The 14,236-nt window shown below is 33.2% G+C and overlaps 1 long non-coding RNA gene and 1 pseudogene across 2 annotated transcripts; one reads left to right on the top strand and one right to left on the bottom strand.

The window, feature by feature from the left end:
• Positions 1-603: 603 nt before the first annotated feature.
• Positions 604-2,522, bottom strand: LOC308609096 (protein tyrosine phosphatase type IVA 1-like; annotated as a pseudogene). The gene has a single exon. The product of its transcript is annotated as a protein tyrosine phosphatase type IVA 1-like (transcript).
• Positions 2,523-8,671: 6,149 nt separating this feature from the next.
• Positions 8,672-12,250, top strand: LOC308608568. The gene is made up of 3 exons (XR_014014199.1): positions 8,672-8,820; positions 10,322-10,399; positions 12,168-12,250. It is a non-coding gene; the product is annotated as an uncharacterized lncRNA (long non-coding RNA).
• The last annotated feature ends 1,986 nt before the right edge of the window (positions 12,251-14,236 follow it).

Here is a 14,236-nt window from a genome sequence, read left to right as displayed (position 1 = left end):
GAACAATGGAAGTCTGAATTCTAGCATTTGCTCTGTTACTATCCAGCTTCCCTCATTATCTTAGAAAAGTCTTTTAACGTTTTTGTGACCTTGGTTTCCTAATCAGTAAGTTTAAATGGCTGTTTAAATGATATCTGAAGTCCTATCCAGGTTGAATAATCTATGAATTATGAGTTATTTTACTTCAAATTATAACTGTTTTTGGTTTGTTTAACATATTCATTCTTTTTTTTTTTTTTGACGATAAATGCGTTTCATCATTTATTTAATGTTTAAGCTCTTGCACTAGATTTTTACAAGCTGGTGAACACTGACAAATTATTTCTCCCACAGAACTATAACCACATGTTCCCGGACAGTATAAATATATGGTTGAGCTGACATTAATACACATCACCATTTTATCAATCACATAATACAACAAATTGTCAAGTATCCAAATATTAAGTTACACAGCTCAAAAGGCATATAAAATATTAAATGTCTGCTCAATTCATTAGCAGAAACCCACTTTGTTTTTTGTTTTTTTTTGCAAGAAAGGTTGGGAATAACACTTAAAAAAAAATAAGTCGGTAAACAACTTCAGATAAGTTTGAAAAAAAATTACAAGAATTTCAGAAACTTTATGATTAAGAATTGTTTTAGCTACAATAACAAAGTATTTCTACCTTTTAAAAAAATATTTACTAAATTAAAGCGCATATTCTACATGTTCTGCACAAGACAAAGGCAACATTTTACTAAAAATACTTAATAGCCCCCTCCCATTCCTTTTTCAGGCCCTCCCTGTAAGTTGCACCCCAAAGTGCAAACATTAAAATTAACTGTAAGGCTTTTTTGTCTGGAGACATTAAAGACATGTGCTTCTGTACAATGTAGATTTTCAAAACGGAGGTCTTCCATGACAGCACAAAATGAGATTTATAGAAAGACATTAAATAATCACTGGTAAGACTTGGTTAATTAAAAAAAAGCAAACGAGCAAATCGGATGTATACTGGTATGACTGTGGAAGATGTAAACATACTGTGAGCAAATAACCTTATAGGCCCTACTTTCTATGTTTGAAATGATGGGAAGAATAAAACACATAAGGTCCAGAGTTTTCATAGTTCCTGGGATTTTAGTTCGACATACTAAAAACAACAAGAATTGTGCTGGGTATTTTGGCACCTAGTCTTTCTAAATTTCTTATATACTGATAAGAATCTGGCATGGAAACAGATTTAAAGACATGAATGACTCCATACTGCATGATTTCAGGAAAAGTCAATTGGTACAAACGATAAGCATATTTTAAATGCTGAACAGCAAGAATCCTTTGCTAAGTGTCCAAGTAGGTTAATCTTAACCCAAACATAGAGGGTGCAATTCTGCCAGCCTTGTGGTCTGGTAAAACTGCATTTCAACACTCCTATGGAAGTTTCATCAGACTTCACCAAGCCAACATGCTGGCTAACATGTACGACAAATCCTGTCCTGTCTAGGTTCCACTTCCAAGCAATGGCATCAGGCACCCCAGTTTTATTGAATGCAACAGTTGTTTCTATGACCATTAGAGTCTTTGAAGCGCAGCCGCATTTTAGGACGATACTTCTCCAAATACAAAAGTTGCTTGCTGTTAAAAGCTCCTCGCCGCTTTTGTCTGATGAACTGTACTGCATCTTCGTATTTCATTCCACCTTCAATTAATGCTAGGGCGACAAGCACTGGAGCTCTCCCAAGGCCTGCAACACAATGAACGGCAATACAACAACCAGGGTCTTCACGAAACTTAATTTTCACAAGACTTAACCAATCATCAACAATCTGGTTAGATGGTGGTGCGCCATCATCAAAAGGCCAATCGAGAACATGGATGCCTTCTTTCTCCACAAGACTAGTGTCGTACGTTGCTTCACATACTCTTACTACTGTGGTAACTCCGTACTTCTTAAGTTCCTCTATAAATTTGTTTAAGGTCGCATTAGTTGGATTGTGTGTAATAAGAAATCTCATGTTCTTGTAAGTGATTTCCACAGGAGCTGGGCGGTTCATTCGAGCCATGTTAATTTAGTTAAAAAACACTCAGTAGGGTTATGAAAGAATTTAAAAGACTGAATACAGAAATCACGCAAAGAAACTGAGTCTACTTCAATATACTCCACTTGAAATTCTCAGTGCTTTTGAGTATGAAGTTGGGAGTAATGGGAAATGAAATGAACCTCCTGACAAGAAGCAGCAATTCTTCAATCCAGTAATACTGAGGCAAGAGAAAGGAAGTGCACTGAGGTTTACCCCATCCAGGTCAGAACTCTTGTAAAGAATGCTCTGTGGATTTCAATTCAACACTTCTGTGTCCAGGTTCACCACTCTTATGGGGGCTTCTTGGTGGAGTAGTAATGAATTTCTACAGTTCACTTGTCTGCATAGAGGTCGTGCTGTGCCTGGCAGTAATCTCCACTGCCCTTCAGAAACTCCATAAATGTGTGACCAAGAACACCACAGAACTGCCTCTCTCCAGCCTGTTCTCTTGGTGTAGGTTTGGTTATCCCAACAAAGGTCCACTCTTGTAGCTTCACTCTCAGGGCACCGAATGCCAACATATTCATTCTTAATACTAGACTAAATTATGCAGTAACTTAGTTAATTCTCTATTTGATATCATAAAGCAATTGCTTATAAGCTGACCTGTGTTGACCTGTGTAATCCTTATGTAGTTGGAAATTTTTCATGGGGTATTTTAGTCTTTGGTGGAGTTTTTTTTTTTTTTTGTACCATCGAGGATTGAGGAAGTTAAAAATTTCCATATTCAAATTTCAAAATATACTCTTTGAAATAGGGTTTCAAAATTACACAAAGTTAAGAAGAAAATGACTCATTTCTACGTTAGAAGTAAGGAGAAGTTCAGAGAAATTTAAAGATGTGAACTCTATATCACTTGGTTTTATCTTCTTATAGAAATAGAATTTGAATTGTTGCTTATCCCAAGTGGGCTTTTATAAAGTATAACAATAGTAGTATTGAAATATAGAAAATGTTAAGAATGATTTCAAGATACCCTTAGATTTATCAATGTGGAAAAAACTCTGGGAATTTTATTCAAAGAGGAGAAGAGCTAGCTTGCCTACCTTGCTTCTAACTTCAATGTGGCAAAGTTCATAATTTTCTGAGATACATTTTCAGGACATGTAATGGCTTTCTATACATAAAACACTTAAGTTTTATTAATAACTATGTGCCTAAGAATGTGTATAGATAAGCATGACTAATTCAACTTTGTATGTTCTTTTCTTCAAATTTTAATATTTGATTGCCCAATTTGTAAAAAATAAAAACATATGTTGGGATTTTTATTATAATGGAATTACATTTTTAGGTGATTTTGGGGGAAAATCATATTTTTTACTGTATTATTTCTACCATATGGATGACTTTTAATGACTGTATAATATATATTATATTGGTAAGACATAATTTAATTTATTTAACCAATTTATAGGATGGAGTCAAACTTTATTTTCTTTTTTCCAACTTTTTATTTTAAAAATGTCAAGCATACAGATTTCAAAGATAGTTCAATGAATATGTATATAACCTCTACCTGGATTCAGTGTAACCTTTGCCATCTTTGCTTTATCACTGTCTATATATGTATATTTTATTATTGTCATTTACTGAATCATTTGAGATTAAGTTGTAGACAGCTGACTATTCACTGCTAAATATTTCAGCATGTATTAATATTTCCTAAGTAAAAGGACATTCTAGTACATAATCATATTTTTTAATCAAATTCAGAGAGTTTAAAACTGAAACAATAGTGTAATCTAATATAACTCCATATTCAAAATTTTTCCAAGTGTCCCAATAATGTTTTTATAGCATTTTTCTCCTGATCTAGGATCATGCATTGCATTTAGTTGTCATATCTTTTTAGTTACATTTAATCTAAAACTATTTTTCAGCGTTTTGTTGTTTTTTTATGACACTGGCATTTTTGAAAAGTGCATGAATTTACTTTGTAGAATATCACTCAAATTGGGTTTATTATTTCCTCATAAAAATATTCAGGTTATTTTTTGTGATGCTATGTCAAATTAAACTTTTAATCTTAGTATTTAAAGTCCTTTTTTAACTATTTTCTCTTCCCCACCCTTGACCTACATCTATCCAACCTTCTTTTTCTCATAAATCTCTTATATAGTTCCTTGTTTTCTCCCACACATTTTACTCACAATGTTCCCATTACATAGAATGATTTATTTTTTCCATATGTAACCCCATTTCTTCAGGGCCAGCTCACAATGCACATTTTCATATAGGCCTTCTCTAACTCCATCTTTTTCTATTTCTTTTCTAAACTTTCCTTTTCTTGTTGCATTTATACATGTACACATGACAAGTTTGAACTGTATTATCATTCACATGCTTTGATCCCTGTCCACTTCTTTAAGTCTTGCCTCTTCAATTTGGTTTTATGTCCTTCAAGGGCAAGGGCCATGCCTTTTACTACTTTTATTTCCTTCACTTTACCAGGCCCAGATTTTTGGTAGATGAATGAAACTATCATATACTGATTGATATGTGTATTTTCAATTTTAAATGGATTGCCTCCAATGCTTATACTAGAATTACTGCAGATATTCTTACATATAAATATAGATGCTCCTTTTTATGCTTACCCTGAAAAGAGCTTAAGATTAAAAAAAAATAAGCAAGTGGGATGAAATCAACAATTTTGAAGACACTTTTGAGGGATTCTTTTATTTGGTAGTAATTGACCAAGTTCCTCATGCATACTGTATATTTAGACATATGTTTTGTTCTATTGCAGTTATTTGATCATTTGCTGGTTGGCAGAGAAGACATATCAGGACACTGGGGACAATATTACTGGAAAGACAAGTGAGAATTTGCCAAATATATGCTTATGTACATGTATAGAAAAGTGGAAGTGAGCCTGTATCTCTTTCTGTATGTTTCTCTTGGGTATAGTTGAGATTTATTCATCCACATGTTATAAAAAATGATGACAGCTAAAAAACAAAGACAAAGATCTTTCTTTTTCTTTTTGTCATGAAGGACATGACTGATGCCAAGTCCAGACCCCAAAACTAAATTGTGGGCCATAAAATTCTCAGACCTCCCTTTTTTGGGGGTAGGGGATATTATGCCCAGTTCCAGAGAAAGGGATTTTACATCAGATCATGTTCTATCCTAATTAAATTTTCAATTATCTTGTCACTTAAAAAATATCCAAACTTTGGGGCTTCCCTGGTGGCGCAGTGGTTGAGAGTCCACCTGCTGATGCAGGGGACACGGGTTCATGCCCCGGTCCGGGAAGATCCCACATGCCGCAGAGCAGCTGGGCCCATGAGCCATGGCCACTGAGCCTGCGCATCTGGAGCCTGTGCTCCACAACGGGAGAGGCCACAACAGTGAGAGGCCTGCATACTGCAAAAAAAAAAAAAAATCCAAACTTTTTACCTCAGTTTACAAACCTGGCTACTGTTAGCTTTCCTTCCACATCTCATTCTGTCCTCTCTGCCACATACTACACTGTACCCATGTTGTCCTTCCTAACACATTAAGTTCAGCACATTTCTAACTTAAAGCCTTTATGTAATGTTCCGTCTGTCTGGAATGCTCTTCTATCTGATCTTTGCATGCCTAGTACCTTCGTGTCATTTAAGCCTTGGCTAAAATTTCATTTCCTCAGAGAGTTCTTCCCTTACTACTCAATCATTCTCTATTATATCAATGAACAGTAATTATCTGAATAACATATAACTCTCTAGTATTTTAATGTCTCATCTTGTTTGTTAAATAAAATTTTATTTTAATTTGAAAAAATATATAATTTTCTTTTTTTTTTTTTTTGTGGTACACGGGCCTCTCACTGTTGTGGCCTCTCCCATTGTGGAGCATAGGCTCCGGATGCGCAGGCTCAGCGGCTATGGCTCACAGGCCCAGCCGCTCCGCAGCATGTGGGATCTTCCTGGACCGGGGCCGTGTCCCTTGCATTAGCAGGTGGACTCTCAACCACTGCGCCACCAGGGAAGCCCCTATAATTCTTATAAATATATCATTATTCTTATTGTATGTTTCTATCCAACTAAAATGTAAGTGGCAAAAGGGCAGAAACCTTGTCTGCCCTAAGTTCTGTAACTGCAGCACTCAGAAAAGTTCCTTCCACGTAATAAGTATCCAATAAATATTTTTGAATGAACAACTAAATGAATTATAAAAGGGATCATTTTAATGTTGATATTAAATCTAGTCCTAGATTTTAAATCCAAATGTTTAAACTATTCTAAATTATGATCTATTCCTAAGTGCCCTGGTAGCAACCCTTATTAAATCTGCTGCTTCAGTCTAGATTCCTTGAAGGAGCTGTGTAAAACAACAGATACGGTTTTGTTTTGTTTTTTAACATCTTTATTGGAGTATAATTTCTTTACAATGGTGTGTTAGTTTCTGCTTTATAACAAAGTGAATCAGTTATAGATATACACACATTCCCATTTCTCTTCCCTCCTGCGTCTCCCTCCCTCCCACCCTCCCTATCCCACCCCTCTAGGTGGTCACAAACCACCTAGCTGATCTACCTGTGCTATGTGGCTGCTTCCTACTAGCTATCCAATTTACGCTTGGCAGATACAGTTTTAGCAGCAAACCCTTGGCACAAGCGGTAAGGTTGATACTTTGTCAACACCCTTTTATACCACCATCCAGGAAAGATGTTTTCTAAGCTGAAGTTAATGTCAGAGAACCAAGAGAAATTATAATAGTGGTCACCTCTAAAGCAAGTTTATTTAAAACTCTGATAAAGAATAGATTAATTTACCCTTCTTGTAAGTGCAAAAGATCTAACAAAAATCGGTCTTTTCCACATGTTTGATTTGGATGTTTGTTTCTGATCACAGAGAAGGGATGTAAACCATGAATGGGATTATTTATACTTATTGTCTTGTCCTTCCTGGTAATTCAAACGTCCAAACAATTAAATATTTTTACAATAAACAGTTTGAGCTAATTACTTGTCTTTCTGTTTATGTTCCATGTCGTTTTATGCAGTGACTTTTGTCTGTGGAAGAGCTACACACACAGACTTTGAAAACTTCATGAAGAACCTAGGGGAAAGACAGGAAAAAAAGATGCAGACCTACTAGAGAATGCATTTGAGAATATGGGGAGGGGGAAGGGTAAGCTGGGACAAAGTGAGAGAGTGGCATAGACATATATACACTACCAAATGTAAAATAGATAGCTAGTGGGAAGCAGCCGCATAGTACAGGGAGATCAGCTCTGTGCTTTGTAAAATAATTGTCAAACATTGTAAAACAATTATACTCCAATAAAGATATTAAAAAAACCTTCATGGTTACATAGATTTGGGTCATCTTTTCTTCTTCTTCCCTTTGCTCTCACCTATTCTCACATATATCCTCTTCCTCTAAAATAGCATCTCTACCAAGCTCCATAAATTTCTGGGTCCGTTTTTTTTATTGATAAAAATTGCTATTTAACATTCTACAGTTTTTTTTGTTTGTTTGTTTTGTTTTTATGATACTGCCACCTATTGTCTTCTTGAGCCAATTTCAGGTTGACAACTTGAGCATAGAGTCAAGGTGACCTTAGACTCCCAGAGCATCAGAAAATGCCTTTTTAAAAATGTAATGCAGTTTATTTTTCCCTTTATAGAAGTAAAATTTGATTTGTTGTTTTAAATTTTAAAAATTCAGAAAAGTAGAAAATATCATCTTATTCTTAAGTAGCAATCACTTGGTATACTTACCAGTCTTTTTTCCTATGCTTACTTTTTTATTATTATGCTCATACCATATATATAATTTTTCTTTTCTTTTTCACTTAGAATAGTTACACACATTTTGACAAATTCTTAAAACTCTTAATGAGAATCATTTTAAATGTTTTTAAAATATTTCCTGACATGAAGGGATTGTAGTGCACTTAATTAACCACTTTTTATTGTTAGGCAATATGAGTGTTTCCAATTTTTCTGTTTTTATAGAATAAGAGTGCAGAGAAAATGCCTTTTAATATGTAAACATTTGAAAAAGAAGTAGACCTCAAGAAAGTATTCAAGATTATGGTGCATGTTTTTTAAAATATGAACTTATTGGCCATAAATTTATATTTAGCTGAATATTTTCACTCAGGTGTTGTGAAACTGTGGTTTAACATGATTTATTTTTCATTTTGTGAGTTTACTGTGTGAGTTTAAATTCAGATTCCCTAAGCAAACATTTAACACAGTTGTTCTATTCCTTTTCTCATTCATTGACATGAACTATATAAGCCCTCTTCCTCAATGGCCTTCTCTGAAATATAGACCCTACTTGGCCAATATTTCTGTCTTTGGTGCAAAGGTTTTATCTTCATAGTCTGTGTTTCCCTTGGCTTGGTTGACATTAATGGGATAAACCTAAAACTTCAACTTCCTTATAAAGACGTATTTGAAATTAAGTAAAAATTTCTTATACGTTATTTTCTCTTTGCACCATAGGTTACTTTTTCCATCTAAACAAAGCACACTTGGAATAGTCAGTGGGTGAACCAGTTCTGGGACCTTCTAGCTAGAGTATAAAGGTACTGAAAAAAAATGGCAGTAATGTTTTGGAATTTTTATTTTATATGCTTCTTGAACTGATTGGAGTATTTCAACAGCAAGTACCTGCAGAAGATTTTGCTCAGAGAATATGACCAGCCCAAATCAAGCATTGTGCTTCTTTATGAAAAGCTTGAAAGAAAACATGCCATTGAGCTAGCAGAAGCAGGCCAGTTAATATACACACCATCTAGTACATCTTTTCGGTAAGTGTGTGTGTGTGTATATGTGCACACCCATGTGTTTGTGCATGTTTGTGTGTCTTCATTTGTTTAATGAGATATCATAAAAAATTACAGAATTATTTAAAGTTCCTTCCCTTTCAAACACAGTTGTCTTTCCTTGCATCACCTCCTGGGAAAATATGAAGAGGAGCTTAGATAAAATGGAGAACATTTCTTTGAGTACCACAGGCTGCATTGTTTAGCATACAGTGGTGAACAAAGCTTAATGAAATAAACTCTGTCTATGAAACTTAAATAAACTCTGTCTATGGAACTTTATTTTCTAAAAGTTTAAAAGAGTTATCTATATTCCAAGAAGTACATTTGTATTTTTATTTCATTTAAAGACTCATGTTAGGTAAAATAACTTATCATTAGCTTTTGTTGATTAAGGACTGAACTGAGTATTAAAATGTATTTAGTTTTTTTTTAATTATTATTTTGCTGGGAAAAGTCAATAGACAAAAATATAATTTGGAGTTTTCTTTGATGTAGGTCTTCAGACAATTGTTAGGAGACAATTGTAGAGAAATCTTGGAAAGGGAAAATATAACAAAGGGAAAGTAATAAAGGAAGAAAAAATATTACTATAAATAATTATTTATTGTATTTGGTGTTTGAGTAGGAATTGGTGTTTTCCTGCATCATGAGATTTTGAGGCAGGGAGGTTCTTTTTATTAAATTTTTATAAAATTTTAAAAATCCTTCCAGAATAATTTGTTTTAATGGGTAAGAGGTAACTGTAGTTGTGTATTTAGCCTAGGACAAAAGGATTAAATAACTTATGCTTGGACCCATCATTCTCAACCAGCAAGTGCTTGATTTGACAGGAATATATTTCACCAGCAGATGACTCATTTCTCTGTTCTACATTCAGAAGTCAAGGCCTTAAAGTTTAGCCATTGTTTAATAGTAATTTGCTAGAACACTATTGCAGCCCTTAGATATATATGGTATGTGTTGACATGGAACTATATCCAGGACACAATGTTGATTAGAATAAGAAGGTTGAAAAATAGAAAGTATAGCATGATCATTTTTTGTAGAAAATATAATTTATATACCTCCATCTGTATATGTGCATAAAAATTCTAAAAATGTATACACCAAGAGTTAATTGTAATTGTCTCTAAGTAATTACTTGAGTTTTGTATTATCTTTATATTTTCATATATTTTTGGTGTATGCATATATTAATTTTATAACCACAAAAAAAATGTAAAGGCATCCAGGAAATGAAATTCAAAATCAAAAGCAAAACAGAACTTAAGGTAAAAAAAAAAAAAAATCCCTAACTCCGCAGTTGAAGAGTGCAAATCCTCTGCGTTTCAAACAATTGACTAAAGTTAAGGGATGCCTTTTCAAGAATAAGTTAGCAAATAAACACTGGAATAGGATGTCAAAATATAGTACAAAATACTTTTGTTTTAAAAGATTATTAATTAGAGCATAATTTTTTTATTGTTGAGTTTTTGTCTTGCAGGTGAACTGCACCAGATGACCTCCTGAAGTATTTTCTGCTATAAAGTATTTCTGCTATTAGCTGGATCTTCTGTATCAGGTAAGGGTATACTGGCTACAGAGAAGGACAGATAGATGGGTAACAATTGTATGCTGTAAATCCTTGAATAGAGTAGGCTTTGGACCTATTAGGAATGTTAGTAATTTTTTATTAAGCCAGGTATATGTAATCAAAGCAAAGTTGAGAGCTAAGTATAAATTTGACATATTTGAGTTATATATATAGCAATTCTGATGAATTCAGGACCATAAATGTGAATTTCATTTTATGTAAATCACACAAACTGGCTTTCATCATTGTCTGAAATGACCACAGAAATATTGACATTTCCCTTTGATGTAATAGTATAAATCTGGCATTAATATTAGGATAAGAAGTATGATAAACATTTAGGAATTTATAAGCCATTATTAATGATAATATGTCAGAATTTAGATGGAGACTAAAGCTTTAATTGCATAATTATCATAAAAATATTGTTGTAGGCTTGTATATATAGGAAAAGTCAATTCAATTATTAATAGATGGTAGCATACTTAAGAAAAATCTCAAGCCACTTCATGCCCATTAGGATGGCTATTTAAAAATAAATAAATAAATAAACAGAAAATAGCAGTGTTGGCCAGATTGTGCTGAGTTTGGAACACTTGTACATTCCTGTTGGGGATGTAAAATGGTGCAGCTGCTGTGGAAGCTGATACAGTGATTCCTCAAAAAAATTAAACATAGAATTACCATATGATCTAGCAATTCCACTCCTGGGTATTTACCCAAAAGATGTGAAAGCAGAGACTTGAACAGATGTTTGTACACCCTCGTTCATAGCAGCATTATTTACAGTAGGCAAAATGTAGAAGTGACCTAAGTGGATATTGATGAATGGATAAACAATATGTGGTATATGCACACAATGGGATATTATTCAACCTTAAAAAGGAAAGGAATTTTAACAATGCTACAACATGGATGAACCTCAAAAACATTGTGCTAAGTGAAATAATCCAGTTACAAAAAGATAAATACTGTATGATTCCACTTATATGAGGTACCTAAAATAGTTAAATTCATGGACAGAAAGCAGAATGGTGGTTTCCAGGGCTAGGGGAAGGTGAGAATCAGGAGTTATAATTTAATGGGTACAGTTTCATTTGGGGAAGATGAAAAATTTCTAATGATGGATGGTGACGATGGTTGCAGAAAGCTGTGAATATATTAAGTGCTACTGAACTGTACCTATAAAAATGCTTAAAATGAAAAAAAGTAAAAGAAAAATCTCAAAAACTATTTGAAATGCTAGTATGAAACAGCATAATTCTGATGCCTGGTTTCAGTCATCGTAGTTAAACTGATTTGCTATTTTCCTTGCATCATGATTGAATAAGTACCTTAACTTAAATTTCAACAGGTATTCAATCTATATCATTATTAAAGCCATTTTGTGGAAGTACTATCAATACTGTATAAATACTTATTTAGTTGTATATAGAGTAAACAGAGGTATGGATTATAAAAATTTTAGTACTCAAAAAGAGAAATGTCCTTTGAAATATCTTTAGCCCAATATTGAGATAAATGGACATAAAAGTAGAAATTCCATGAATGTCTGAATTTGCTACCCTTAAAGTTCAGGTTTCTTCTTTACAATGAGCCTTTCTAGACTCCTCCCTCTCCACTCCACCTTCAATTAACCTTTCAGACCACCTTCGTAATGCATCTATTGATAGTTTAGCTTTCATGAATTCATTTAAGAAATTTGTATATTTATGTGTTGCATGCACATAATAAATCCAGGTACATTTTTTTGCAGCCACAGTCATGGAACAGCCAAGTCAGCCCCATCCCCAATGCCTCTGGATCAAGATCTTATGGATAATATTCAAGAAATACCACAAACCTTTATAAAATCAAGGGAGTGGTAAGATCTTTTTCAGTACATACGACTTTATTTGTCACACAAATGGAATAAATCTATATTCTTTTCGTTTTATAGTTCCAAATGAAACTTGCCCCATATATGTCACAGATATATTAGCAGGGTAAACGAAATGACAGGGCAGTGTTTAAGTCACATTCCAACTTGTTATTCATAGGAAAATGCTTTAACATTTTCTATTTAATTGCCAGTGCACTGCATTACATGATGTCCAAGAGTCCTGAGAGATGATGGCATTTTCTTAAGTATATATATATTTTTTTAACAGTAAACCCTATTCTATTTAGCATATTACAAAAATGGGGTATTTTAGTTAGCAAATTATTTTTGGTTACTAGAGAGCTGCCAAATTCCAAATTTTAAAAATTGAGACATGATAAAATAGACCTAATACATCTATATTGAGAGTATGTAATATTTATTGAATAATTCAGAAATTTGAAAATTTCTAAGCACATTAGAATCCTATCTTTTTTCCTTATTCAATGAAAAATAATCTTGTCTTCAGATCAGTATGTGCAATCTCATTTTAAAGTTTAAAAGTTGGCTTTTAGGTTAGAAACAGCCCAGTTTAAACTTCTATATTTTTAAGTCATTGCTGTTAAAACAATTTTTTGCCTGCGTGCATTTTGCAACCCTGTAAAAAGAAATGTAATGGAAATGCCAGTTAACATAAATGTCAAAAGCATTATGTTTAGTAGTATGCTGGATAACAGAGTTACTGTGTGGTGGAGAGTCTTAGAGAATAAAGCTCAACAGATATGAAAAGCACTTTGAGCTCTTGAGGAAAAAGCTGGAAAATAATTAGAGCAATAAACATCTAATAATAATAAATGAATATTACTCTTTTAATGCAAGCTTGCACATGATCCAAATTATTTTCTCAAATTGGCATATCAATGTAATATCTTTGTTCCCTGGGTTTCTTATTTTTAAATACTACCTATTACATTAGAGTATGATGTAATTATAATGTTCAATGTGTTGTAAACAAATTTGTCTATATTCTTCATTAAGTCAGACTCATTTTAAAGAATTGTTATAGTTTTTTTCCAGCTTTATTGAGGTATAATTGACATCCAGCACTGAATAAGTTTAAGGTGTACAACATAATGATTTGACATGTACATCATGAAATGATTAGTGTAATAGTTTTAATAATCCATTATCACACATAGATACTACATTAAGAAATAGAAAATATATTTTTTCCTTGTGATGAGAACTCTTAGGATTTAGTCTCTCAGAAACTTTTATTTATAAGGTACAGCAGTATGTATATATCATATTGTACATTACATCCCTAGTCCTTATTTATCTTATAAATGAAGTTCCTACTTTTTGACTGCCTTCATCCAATTCCCCCTCCTCCCACCTCCATCTCTGGTAACCACAAATCTGATCATATTTTCTATGAGTTTGTTTGTTTCTGAAGTATAATTGACTTACATCACTATGTTAGTTCCTGGTACACAACATAGTGGTTTGATATGTGTATGCATTTCAAAATAAATACCATTATAAGTCTAGTTACCATTTATCACCATACAAAGATATTACATAACTATTGACTATATTCCCCACACTGTATATTTCATACCTATGACATTTATTTTGTAACTGAAAGATTATACCTCTTAATATCCCGCACCTATTTATCTCCTCCTCCCATCCCCTACCCCTCTGGCAACCACCACCTTGTTCTCTGTATCTATGACTCTGTTTATGTTTGGTTATGATTATTCATTTGTTTTGTTTTTTTAGATTCCACATATAAGTGAAATCATACAGTGTTTGTCTTTCTTCATCTGTCTTATTTCTCTTAGCCTAATACCATCTAGGTACGTCCATGTGGCCACAAATGACAAGATTTTATTCTTTTTAATGGCTGAGCGATATTCCATTTTATATATATATATATATATATATATATATATATATAT

Source organism: Mesoplodon bidens (assembly GCF_964165515.1).
Source record: "Mesoplodon bidens genome assembly, chromosome: X".
Lineage (NCBI taxonomy): Eukaryota > Metazoa > Chordata > Mammalia > Artiodactyla > Ziphiidae > Mesoplodon > Mesoplodon bidens.
The sequence above is the reverse complement of the archived record's forward strand: the minus strand, read 5'-3'. Positions and strand labels throughout refer to the sequence as shown.